The sequence below is a fragment of the Muscardinus avellanarius genome, assembly GCF_963383645.1.
Source record: "Muscardinus avellanarius genome assembly, chromosome: 16".
Lineage (NCBI taxonomy): Eukaryota > Metazoa > Chordata > Mammalia > Rodentia > Gliridae > Muscardinus > Muscardinus avellanarius.
The window spans coordinates 51005817-51018610 of record NC_137802.1 but is presented as its reverse complement, the minus strand read 5'-3'; the positions used below and the strand labels follow the sequence as shown (position 1 = coordinate 51018610).

General features: G+C 42.2%; 1 pseudogene across 1 annotated transcript in view; it reads left to right on the top strand.

The window, feature by feature from the left end:
• The window catches only part of LOC308275474, a 39914-nt pseudogene extending 27493 nt beyond the window's left edge, over nucleotides 1-12421 (top strand). Inside the window, exon 5 of the transcript in view lies at nucleotides 12085-12421. The product of the transcript in view is annotated as an uncharacterized misc_RNA (transcript). The remainder of the gene's footprint in view (nucleotides 1-12084) is intronic.
• Nucleotides 12422-12794: the final 373 nt, after the last annotated feature.

The window sequence follows — 12794 nt, the reverse complement described above, 5'->3', positions numbered from 1 at the left end:
AATTTTGTAGTAACTCATCACTAAAGGATGCAAAACCCATTGCAGACCCTTCCAGGTGCCTCATCAGTGTTCCATCAGTGCTTCTCAGTCTAATATAGGAAGATGGCTTTAGGGAACAACATGGAACTTGGTGCCAGAGGACTTTCTCTGGATGAAGAGTGAGTTCTGGAGAGGAGATATAAAGAGGGAGTTGGAGAACAAATACACTAAGTCAGTGTCCTTGGAGTGAGCTATTCTAGTTGTCCTGAGGTCCTTGATGGAGCTGGACTCCATCTGTTTCTGGGGTGCTCTGTTCTTAATATCCCTCTGTACTGGCTTTGCTTTCTACATGGTACCATTTCTCAAGTTCTATGCAGTGATTTTGAGATAAATTGCCTAACAAATTACTTCACCTCAGGCCCCCATATCTGGAAATGGGCCTGAGAGCTCCCAGACTAAGAGGTTTTCCTAGTTGCCCACTTCAGTGTTATTCAACACATTTCTCATAAACTATAAATGGTCACCATGATGTCAGTGTCCAGTCTTGGTTTTACTATCCACTGAATATGGGTCTGTTCCTTTTACTAAGTTTGTGCAGTTCTTTTTAAGACTAAATGCCTTGAACCCCATTTTCTCCTGTCACTGGATCTGAGTGCTAGGCAGTCATACCATATTAATAAGTCTCCTCCTGAGGAAGAGGAGTATGTAAAGGGTTACCATTCTGGCCTGTGTGTGTGAAGGCTGTGTACAAGGACGTGCTACCTGTCATATGTGTGTGGAGTGGAACTCACTAAAAGCAGAACCTTGGATAGGGATTTTTGCAGGGAAGATTCATAAAGATTTGCCCTCAGTAGAAATCTGGAAGGAATGTCAGGGAGCAAGTAAAGAACAGAAGTAGCTGATATACATTGTGGTCTCAATGAGTTCTGCCACCCTTTGACACCAAGGAAGTTCTAGAGCATGAGTAGGACCACAGGACTCCCTCTTCTAGAGGCCAAGTAGATCTCTGTACTCCTGCTCAGTAGTCACTAGCTGTGGGCCACACCCCAGAACAAGAGAGGAGGATGTAAATAGGACAGACACCTCCTGCTGACAGCACCTGTTGAAGAGGACAATTACCTAAAGAACAGAGGAGGTGAACAGTGGGAGCCACCTGTATTGTGTAGTCACACCTGCTTGCAGATGTGGGTGCTGTGAGTGAAAGGTATGTGGGTGAGTTATCATAACATCCCACTTCAGACTCTTTCTTATACTCTGTTCACTCCAAGTGGTTATCACAATCGTAGAGAGCACTATCATTGCGTGTTAGTGGGCAGCACTTCTGCTGGTCCAGGTGACTGGCCTTTTAAAGAGTAACTTGGGTCTCATTGGAGAGTTCTGATTCCTTGTTTATTATGTCCTGATTGGCCTGTGGGCATCACACTTGCTCATTTGCAGTGAAAATCAAGTCCAGAAGTGCCAGGGTATTCCCAGTAGGTTCCCTGAGTACTAAATTTGTTCAACCCTCCTCCATTGTGCAGTACTTTTCTTGCTTCCTCCTTATGACTAGGTCAGTTGGTGATACAAATCTTTGCCTATTCACATATTGGCTAGAGAAGACCAAAGTGATAAGGTGAAAGTCATAGCTTTCAGTCCAATGAAATACTTCTTCTGTATTCTGCAGTCTCCCTACCTCTGTAGCCCAGACCTCTACTTCTGCAGAGCTTAATATTTTGCAGAAAGGAAGCACAGTTTTTTTTTGTTTGTTTTTGTGGTCCTGGGGATGGAATCCAGGGCATCTACCTCCAGGCTATACCCCCGATCTATTTTTTATATTTTATTTGAAACAGGGTCTCACTAAGTTGCTGAGAATCTCACTAAGTAGCTGAGGCTGGCTTCAAACCTGTGTGATCCTCCTGTCTCAGCCTCCCAAGTACTGGATTACAAGCGTGCGCCACCATGCCTGGCTGGAATCACAGGTTTTTAACAATCACCTGCATGTAGGAGAGTGAGGAAGCTCATATTCTGACACCTTGCTTTTCTGTATAAGTGTATTCTAAGACTTGGAGACACCGCCCCACATAATGACCATTGGTGTAAAGTGTGTAAAGCATCCTGAAGGAGAGTGCCCCATCTTTATAGGGTGTTATCACCAATATGGTACCTTAGCCATGGCTTCATGAAAAGGTGGTGTCAATCTATCTGTTCATCTGTTTCTGGATGATGCAATATTAATTAAGAACTGTGGATGGATGCCATGGTCGTGTGTTCATTGTTTCATTTCTTTGGCCATATATGCGGTCTAGTGATACAAGGGGCAGTTATTTCAGATTCTTTGGTGTTAGATCCAATGCTCTTGGGCCCCCACAGTGGTGCCAACTGAGGCATTTAAAGCTAAGAAGAAAGACCTTTACCCAGACTATATCTCACAGTGCAGAGTCAGGACTCTCAGGCATCACACATAGATTGGTAAAGTGAATCCTGGAAATAGAAACATGAGTCAATATGGCCAGTTAAAGCTGGAAAGACAGGAAGTAAAAAATACAGGAAGTCCTTCCCACAAAGTACAGTTTTTTTTTTCTTTTTCACAAAGTACATGTTTAAGGGACCTGGACATTGTGGTATATCTGTCTCTGAATCCAGTCTACTAAGAGGCCCCAAAAATGTGTTATGAGGCTGTGTTTCCGGGGAAAAGAAACAATTTCATCACTCAGGTTTCTACATTTAAAAGAGTTCTATGTTACTCATTCAAAGATCCAGAGGGCAGATCATGATTAACTACAGGTAAGTGGATATGTCCTAATGGCCTTCATGTTCTCATATAATACTTCTAAGCCCACCAGACTGAAAATGAATGGGCCCTCAGACCAAAATGAAGGTTTAGCTTTCTGTGTCACCTACAACCTGACAGAAGTAAAAGGAATCCTTATTACCCAGCCACATCTATGATTAAGTATGTCCAGTGAGAATCAAGCACACATTACAGAGGCAGAATGCCACGTGGCATGCCTCGTTGAGGAAGCTAAATCAAGAAGACACTTTGGAGGTGATTCAGCAAGTGTTGATGGATGAATCCTAACTTATCAGGAAGTGAAAATTCAATTTTCCTTCCACTCTAAAAGGATACCCCCAAATAAACTTGCCTAAATTGATAATTGCCTATTTATTAATCCAAATAATAACAAGGAAAAAGTGTCACATGTGACAACAGCAGCCCCTGAGAAGGGTACAAAAGGGGAGTGTGGGGCAGGGAGGCTTCCAAACCTTCCAAACCCACCTTCCTGGAAACCCACCCAGAACCTCCACCCTCTGACACCATGGTCAACTCCTGTTGTGGCTCCTGCTGCTCTGGGCAGGGCTGTGGCTGCTGCCAGCGCACCTGCTGCAGGACCACCTGCTGCCGCCCCTGCTGTGTGTCCAGCTGCTGCCGCCCCTGCTGCTGCAGCCCTTGCTGCTGCCGCCCCTGCTGCGGTGGCTGTGGTGGCTGTGGCTCTAGTTGTGGTGGCTGTGGCTCTAGCTGTGGTGGCTGTGGCTCTAGCTGCTGCCGGCCCTGCTGCTGCTGCCGGCCCTGCTGCTGTGTGTCCAGCTGCTGCCGCCCCTGCTGTGGAGGCTGTGGTGGCTGTGGTTCTAGCTGTGGTGGCTGTGGCTCCAGCTGCTGCCGCCCCTGTTGCTGCCGCCCCATCTGCTGCCAGACCACCTGCTGCAGGACCACCTGCTGCCGCCCCAGCTGCTGCTGCCAGCCCTGCTGCTGCCGCCCCATCTGCTGCCAGACCACCTGCTGCAGGACCACCTGCTGCCGCCCCAGCTGCTGCTGCCAGCCCTGCTGCTGCCGCCCCACCTGCTGCTGCCGCCCTAGCTGCTGCTGCTGAGTGATTTCATCTGACTCTGGAGACATCAACCATTGTTTTTCATGGAGTCCATCTCGAAGCTCATTCATGCTAGGCCAATTATAAAACCTTAATTCCAACTCATAGTCAAATTGACTTTGGTCTCTAGTAGACTGTTCCATCACCTCCAGATTATCATCTGTCTTACAAATGAACAAGTTGGAATTTACTCCAAAACTTGTCAAATATCATGTAACCCCCTTTGAAATATTTGTTTTCTGTCATGTTTTCTCATATAAAAATATTCCTACATCATAAATAAATCTGAATTTTGCAAGCATACAGATATAAAGTCTCTATGTCTCCTTATTGAATTGTCTTTCACTGTCTAATTTTATAGTTTTTCATTTCTAAACAATAGGAAGCCTATAGCAGACAATTTCACATGCTTCAACATTGCTCCATTAGAACTCTTAAGTTTAATACAGGAAGATGTTTTTTAAGGGAAGAACATGGAAATCCATCCTTGAGAACGTGAAGAGCAAGCTCTGGAGAGGAGAGATAAAAGCAGTAAGAGCAGAGCTCACAGTGAGAGGGAGTTGGTGAGCAAATTCTTTAAATCAGTGCCTCTGGAATTAATCATTCTAAACGCAAGGAGGGCCACAGTGGAATTGGGCTCCAGCTGCTTCCAGGGGTGCTCTGCTCTTCATGTCCCTCTGTTACTGGCTTTGTTCACTGCACCATATCACTTCTGAAGTTCTATACAGTGCTTCTGGTGATAACTTTGCAAATTATTTAATCTCAAATCCATATAAATACACGCTAAATTTACCGGACATGATGGCGCATGCTTATAATCTCCGTGTTGGGAGGCTGAGACAGGAGGATTGCACAGATTCGAAGCCAGCCTCAGCAACATAGTAAGGCTCTCAACAACTTAGTGAGACCCTATTTACAAATAAAATATAAAATAGGTCTGGGAGTGTAGCCCAGAGGTAGAAAGCCCCTGGGTTCCACCCCAAGTACCACCAAAAAGCAAACAAAAAAACCCCCTAAACAAATCCCTATAAAGTGGAGTAGCACTGAAAGGTTACCCACACCAAGAGGCCAGTGTTCCTAATTTTCACCAGAGTCCTTTAACACAATTCTCATATAATAGCGATGGTCATCCTTATGTCATGGTCAACTCTTGGTTCTACTGTTCATTGAACTGATAAATCTATTAGATATGGTGCTATTCCTTCTTACCAATTTTTGAGGTTTCTTTTAGGCTACTTGCCTTGAACTCAGTTTTTTTCTTTCATCACGGGATCTGAGTGCTAGGTAGTAATATCACATTAATGAGCTTCATCCTAAAGAGGATATTATTTAAGAGGTCACCATTCAAGTCTCTGTGTGTGTCAAGGCTGTGTTTAAAGACATGCCACCTGTGATATGTGTATTAAGTGGGATTCACTAAAAGCAAACCCATGGATAGGTATTTTTGGAGACAAATTTAATAAAGATTTGCTCTCAGTAGAAATCTGGAAGGAACATCAGGAAGCAAATAAGAATAGCAGAAGCAGTAGAGCTACAATGTGGGCTCAATAAATACTGCCCTCATTGGACTCTCCAGGAATTTGAAGAGTGTGAGTGGGACCCGAGCTATGGCTCACCTGGAGGTAAGGTGGCTGGATTGTTAGTCCTACTCAGGTACCAGAATCTGTGGACAAACCTAGAGTATGAGAAGAGGGTGTAGATAGAAAAGATGCCTCCTGTAAATGGCACTCGTTGAAGAGGACAATTACTTGAAGAACAGAAAAAATGAACAGTGGGGGTCATTTGTACTGTGTATTCATACCTGCTTACAGATTGGGGAGCTTCAAGTGAAAGATATGTGTGTGGAGTATCATGACCTCCACTTATCAAATTCTTTCTCATATTCAGATTACTCCAAGGGGTTAGTTTCAATTATTAGAGAGATTTATCATGGAATGTTATTGATGATCTAGGTGACTTGGCTTATAATCTATGTCTCATCCTGAGAGTTCTGAGCCCTTGGTTATTATGTTCTTATGGTCTCTAGTTATTCCTCTTGCCCATTTGAAAATCAAAACTGGGGCCAGAAATGCCAAGAACATCTCCATAAACTCCATCAGTGCTAAACTTATTATTTTTTCCCAAGTGTCAAAACAATTTTTAATAGATGCATTGTAGTCATACCTCTTAATGAGTCAAGATGTAACAGGAATACATGCACACATCACTCATTTAGCCCTTCCCCAATTCTCACCCATTCCCTCTGTCTTTCTCATGTTTGACTTAGTGATGGACTTGGATATGCTCGTGAATGGACACCATGTACATTAGGGAATTTTTGTCTTCCTTCCTCCCATTCCCCTCAGTTAGGTTGCCTAATTTGCTCTAGGATTTCTCCTTCTTTGTGTAGAGTTTCTCCTATGATCCTTTTTCTCCTTAGCTTCCTGCTTTATTGTAGAACCTACAATCCTCCTGTCTCGGCCTCCCAAGTACTGGAATTACAAGCATGAGCTACCATGCCTGGTAAAAGCCATAGTTTTCATTCTAATGAGACATGTACTATGTTTTCTGGAGTCTCTACACCTCTGGAGCTTTGACCTCTACTTCCACAGAGCCTAATATCTTGCAAAAGTAAGTATTGATCCTCAAATATCATCATGGGGAGTGTAGGAGAGTAAGGCAACCCATATTGTGAGTTGAGGATACAACTGAGGGGAATGGGAGGAAGGAAGACAAAAATTCCCTAATGTACATGATGTCCATTTACGAGCATATCAAAGTCCATCACTAAGACAAACATGAGAAAGGCAACCCATATTGTGAGTTGAGGATACAACCTCAGATAATTGTCATCAGTTAATGGTGTATATTATATCCTGAAGAATACTGCCCACATGTAAGGTCTATTGATAGAAGGTGACAGTTATTTAGGATTCTTTCATTCTAGATCAAATGCTTTTGAGCCCCCACTATATGGTCCCAAACAAAGCATTGCACAAAGCAAAAGCAGACCCTGACCCAGACTAAATGTCAAACACAGTCAGAAAGAAGTAACTGGCTGATATCCTCAAATCATGGTATCTTATGAGGGCCTCAGTGTTGGACTCTTGATGTATGGTGTTTTCTAGCTGGAATCACTGAGCATGGTACTAATGTAGCAGTCCAGAAATGTTCAACAAATTTATATCCCATCTTCTAGGGCAAACGTTTCTTATTGGGGAATTCATAGTATTCTTGTTTCTTTTTTTTATTAGGTATAACTAGCATGATATCACCTATATCATGGATCATTATAATGTTGTGTGGGGTTTCTAGAATGTCAGCATCCTTTTGGATTGTATTATAACAGAAATCAGGGGAATTCACATAGCCCTAGGTGAAAACAATGGATTTATATTGGTGTTGGTTCTATACAAATGAGATGCAATTATTCCTCTCCTTCCTTGGGTATTTTACTTTATTTTATTTCAGGTGGTACTGGGGTTCCTGGAAGCCCTTCTACCTCTGGCTACACTCCCACGGGCTATACTCCCAGACCTATTTTTATACTTTTTTTTTTAATGTGGAAACAGGGTCTCTTAAGCCAGCGCGGCTGGCTTCGAACCTGCGCGATCCTCCTGTCTCTGCCTCCCAAGCGTGGGGATTACAAGCGTGCGCCACCACGCCTGGCTTTCCTTGGGTGTTTTAAAGCTTTTGTTTGCCAGTTCAGTTTTCACAAATTCTACTCCATGCCACATGAATACTGTATCATTCCATACTGTACCATACCAGAAAATGTGTTAATTTTTAATAGGTAGGATTCTATATCGATCACATTAGAAGCAAGTGTATTTTTTATTTGATATGTCCTATGACATCTGGCTGCATAAAGTTTGATTCATCCTTTGTTTTTGTGGTGGCTAAAATAGTGAATTCTCCCAAAATATGATATAAACCCTCCTTTAAATTTTAAATCTTTGACAGTAGCACTAATCTTTGATTTTTATTTACTGTTTTACTTGGGTTAAAGTAACAGAGTTGAAATGAAATGTGTTTATTTTCTTATGAATTAGACATGGCTGTTGTAGGGGGTCTATATTTGAATTATGATACTATAATAAAATACTGTAATTCATAAAATGCTAAAACATTTTATATACAGACAAAATATATAGTATATATTATTAAAATATTGCACAGACATAAATAATACCTAACAAGAAAAGTCTGTTTTTGAAGTCATTCTTTAAAGGATAGAGCATATTAATGTGTCCATAATACTAACACACACAGTTTCTCAATGATGCTTGGAGATATTGTTGGGTTAGCTGCATTTGAATTTGTTTATTATTTACTTAACTAGGGTCTCTCATCTGGTGACATTATAAAAAACAAAGGAAAAAAGTACTATGCAACAGGAAAAAAAACTACATCTAGTATTCTATGTTATAAGAACTGATTTTAGGTACAGTTTAGGTAACTCATGAGTATGGTCCAGATGTTAATTATCCATTTCATTTCACTAGACAAAAGTAAAAATTAATAAGGGGTATTTAGAATGATGTATCTCCTGCTTTTGAGTTTCCATTAAAAAATCTAATGTGCTAGTATAGTAATTTCCCATTACTTCATGTTTTATTGGTTAATCCTCAACCGTGTGAGTCTGGTGTGATTATGAACTGCAGGGATGTAAAATAGTAAAGTAGATTACAACTTCCAGTCTGCAGTGCTCAAAGTTCAGTGTTTCGATTCAGGATCATGTTCTCTATTATTTAGGTTGAAATTTCATTATTTTTGGAACTTCTATTCTCCATTGACATGTACACAAATGCATGTAATTAAGACAATATACAAAGCTGGGTCACAAGGATCACTTCCCATCATGATAACCTCAGGAGCTTGAAAAACTTCTGGCCATAGGCATAAGGCCATAGCCCAAAGCTATTAAATAAAATTTGTTTGGGGGCAGTAGACAGGCATTATGGGATTTTAATAGTACCAAGTTATTTCTCCTTTTAGCCAACTGAGATCCAGTGATTTAGGCTATGATAGTCTATACATTGATCTATAAGGGGAATGTACTCTGACTTTTTAGTTGTGGTGAAAGGCTTAATCTCTGCAATTACTATATGAATCTTTCACTTCATACCAAGCAGTCTTTCTCTTATGCCTTAATGTTTTTTCTCACTCTATTTGCATAATGAAGTGTCTCCCAACCAAGGACATATAATTATTTAAATCTTTCAAGGGTTCTTGTTTTGTTTATTCATTTATCCATTTATTTATTTATTTATTCAATTCTTTTGATATGTTTTTATTAGTGCATTGCATTTATACATCATAATGGGGTAAAAAACTTGTGTAGACAAAAATGCACACGTCACCCAGCCAGCCCCCACCCAGTCCCCACCCCACTCCCTCCCCATCCCTCCTTCCCATGCTTGGTTTAGTGGTTGACTTCGATATGAATAAGTACATCATGCACTTTAAAGAGTTTCCCTCTCCCCACCTCCTATCCCCACAGTTAGGTTGCCTTGTTTGCTCCTCTATGGAATCTCCTTTTTCACCTGGAGTTCCTCCTATGACCCCTTTCACCCTAGCTTTCACATATTGGGGAAAGCATCTGATTCCTTACTTTTTGCAACTGACTAATCTTGCTCAGCATAATGTCCTCAAGATCCATCTATTTCCCTAAAAATACCACAATTGTATTTTTTTTATGGCTGAGTAAAATTCTACTGTGTACATATCCCACAGTTTTGTAAACCATTCATCTGTTGATGGACATCTTGGCTGGTTCCACAGTTTGGCAATGGTGAATTGTGCAGCTATGAACATAGATACACATGCATTAATTTGGTAGTTTGGTTTCCTTTCTTTTGGGTAGATACCCAGAAGTGGCATTGCTGCATCGAATGTTAGATTTGTTCCCATTCTTCTGAGGATTCTCCATACTATTTTCCAAAGTAGTTGCACTAATTTGCAATCCCACCAACAATATTTTAGAGTTCCCACTTCTCTGCACCCTCGCCGGTATTTGTTATTGTTTGTGTTTTGAATGATGGCCATTCTAGTTGGAGTTAGGTGAAATCTCAGGGTAGTTTTGATTTGGATCTCTCTGATTGCCAGTGATGTTGAGCATTTCTTCATGCATTTATTGACCATTTGAATGTCTTCTTTTGTGAAGTGTCTATTTAGTTTGCTTGCCCATTTTTTAATTGGATGATCTGTTTTTTAGTGTTGAGTTTCTTGAGTTATCTGTATATTCTAGATATTAGTCCTCTAACAGAGGGGTAGGTGGCAAATTCTCTTCCCATTCTGTTGGCTCTTGATTAACGTTCTTGACAGTTTCCTTTGATGAACAGAAGCTCTTCAATTTCAGGCAATCCCACAGAGCCAGATGTTGTGGTGCACACGCTCCTGTAATCCCAGTCCTTGGGAAGCTGAGACAAAGAATCACAGATTCGAGGTTGGTCTCAGCAATGCAAGACTCTCAGTCACCTACTGAGACCTTGTTGACAAAAAATATAGAAGGTCTGGGGAGTAAATGGGAGAAGGAATGCCCTGGGTTTAATCCCCGGTACCACAAAATCAATCAATCAATACATACATATATACATACATTCAAATAGACATACAGTTATATAAAGTGCTTGCAAACAAGCTTACATTATAAAAATACTGCAGATTTACTTAAATGACTTAAAGATGGCATCATAGAGATACCAACTAGTCTTTGCCTGTTTCTTATCCACAGGGGACATACAGATGGACATGTCGCCTTCCTCATTTTTAGCTAGTTGGATGGTCACCTAGCCATTTGGATGGCTGTTTGTACCTTTTGCATTTTCATTCCATTTTCACTGTTACCCATAAATCTGGACACCAATTTCTCTTTAATCCTCTGATTTTCAGTTTGGGTTTGTTTGTCTTTTTTTTTTTTTTTTTTTTTTTGGTGGTACTGGGGTTCCTGGAAGCCCTTCTATCTCCGGGCTACACTCCCAGACCTATTTTTACATTTTTTTATTTGGAAACAGGGTCTCCTAAGCCAGCGCGCGCGGCTAGCTTCGAACCTGCGCGATCCTCCTGTCTCTGCCTCCCAAGCGCGGGGATTACAAGCGTGCGCCACCACGCCCGGCAGTTTGTTTGTCTTTTGAAAAATGAAATTAAAACAGTGAGAGCTGATCAAGAACCTGCATAATGAGGACGGACAAAGCAGCAGGTCTTCAGAATCCAGCCCGTTATCAGAGAGAGCAAGATGGCAGGCATGAGTCCTAGTGAGAAGTCAGGACCCTCTGCCTTCGAAGCTGGATTGGCAAGTGAATCTTGGAAATAGAAGACACAGTCCTGGAAATGCAGCCACAGGAGGTCAAAGATGAAAGAAATTACTCCCTAAAAAGGGAACTGGACCTACAGTGTAGTTGATTCTGCAGCCACCTCTCTCAAGAGGCCCTAAAAATGTTTTCTGTGGATGTGTTTCTGGGGGGAAAGAAAGTTTCACCACATGGATTTCTATATTACTAGCATTTTCTGTTTACTATCCAAAGACAAGAAGATAGGTCAGCATTGACTGTGAGAAGTGGATATGTCTTAATAGCCTTCTTGTTCTAATGCCACAGGTCTGGGTTCCTCATATAAAACTTCTTGGCCCAGCAGATTGATAATGAATGAGCCCGCAGACTAAAATCCAGCTGAATCCTTGTGTGTTCCCTAAACATGGTGAGACTAAAATAATCCTTATACCCAAATATATGAGCTTAAGTATGCAAAGTGAGATTTAAGTATATAGTACAAAGGTAGAAAGTCATGTGACATCTCTCTTGAGGAAGCTAAAGCAAGAAGGATACATAGAGGTGATTCAGGAAAAGGTAATTGGTGAATCCTAAAACAACAGGAAAAGGAAATAAAAATTTCCACCCACTCTGAAAGTTGACCCCAAAATAAACTTGACTAATTTGATAATTGTCATTTAGTGATACAAACAATAGTAAGGAAAAAGTGTTGCATATGAAGACAACATTCCCTGAGCAGGGTATAAAAGGGGAGTGTGGGGCAGGGAGATATCCAAACCTTCCAAACCCACCTTCCTGGAAACCCACCCAGAACCTCCATTCTCTGACACCATGGTCAACTCCTGTTGTGGCTCCTGCTGCTCTGGGCAGGGCTGTGGCTGCTGCCAGCGCACCTGCTGCAGGACCACCTGCTGCCGTCCCTGCTGTGTGTCCAGTTGCTGCCGCCCCTGTTGCTGCAGCCCTTGCTGCTGCCGCCCCTGCTGTGGTGGCTGCGGTGGCTGTGGCTCTAGCTGTGGTGGCTGTGGCTCTAGCTGCTGCCGCCCCTGCTGCTGCTGCTGCCGCCCCTGCTGCTGTGTGTCCAGCTGCTGCCGCCCCTGCTGCGGTGGCTGTGGTGGCTGTGGTTCTAGCTGTGGTGGCTGTGGCTCCAGCTGCTGCCGCCCCTGCTGCTGCTGCCGCCCCTGCTGTGTGCCCTGCTGCTGCAGCCCTTGCTGTGGTGGTTCCAGTGGCTGTGGCGGCTGTGGCTCCAGCTGCTGCCGCCCCTGCTGCTGCCGCCCCATCTGCTGCCAGACCACCTGCTGCAGGACCACCTGCTGCCGCCCCAGCTGCTGTGGGGGTTCTTGCTGCTGAGAACTCTCCCTTGACTCTCCTTTTCACATCAACTAATGTTCTTCATGAAATCCATCTGAGAGCTCAGGCGTGATAGGCCAATTGTAAAACCTTCATTCCAAGTGATATTTAGATTAAGTTTGTCTTAAATATACTGCTACTTCTATTACCAGGTTACCATCTATCTCCCAAATTTGAATTTATTCTAAAACCTGTCAAATATTATGTAGATCTCTTTGGAAATATTTGTTTTTTGTCATGTTTTCTCCTGTGAAGATATTTGTACATCATAAATAAATCTAAATTTTGCCAGCACTCAAATACAATGGTTCTGTGTCTCCTCATTTTTTCCTTCTTGAACTGTCCTTCATAGTCTAATTTTGTAGTAATTTGA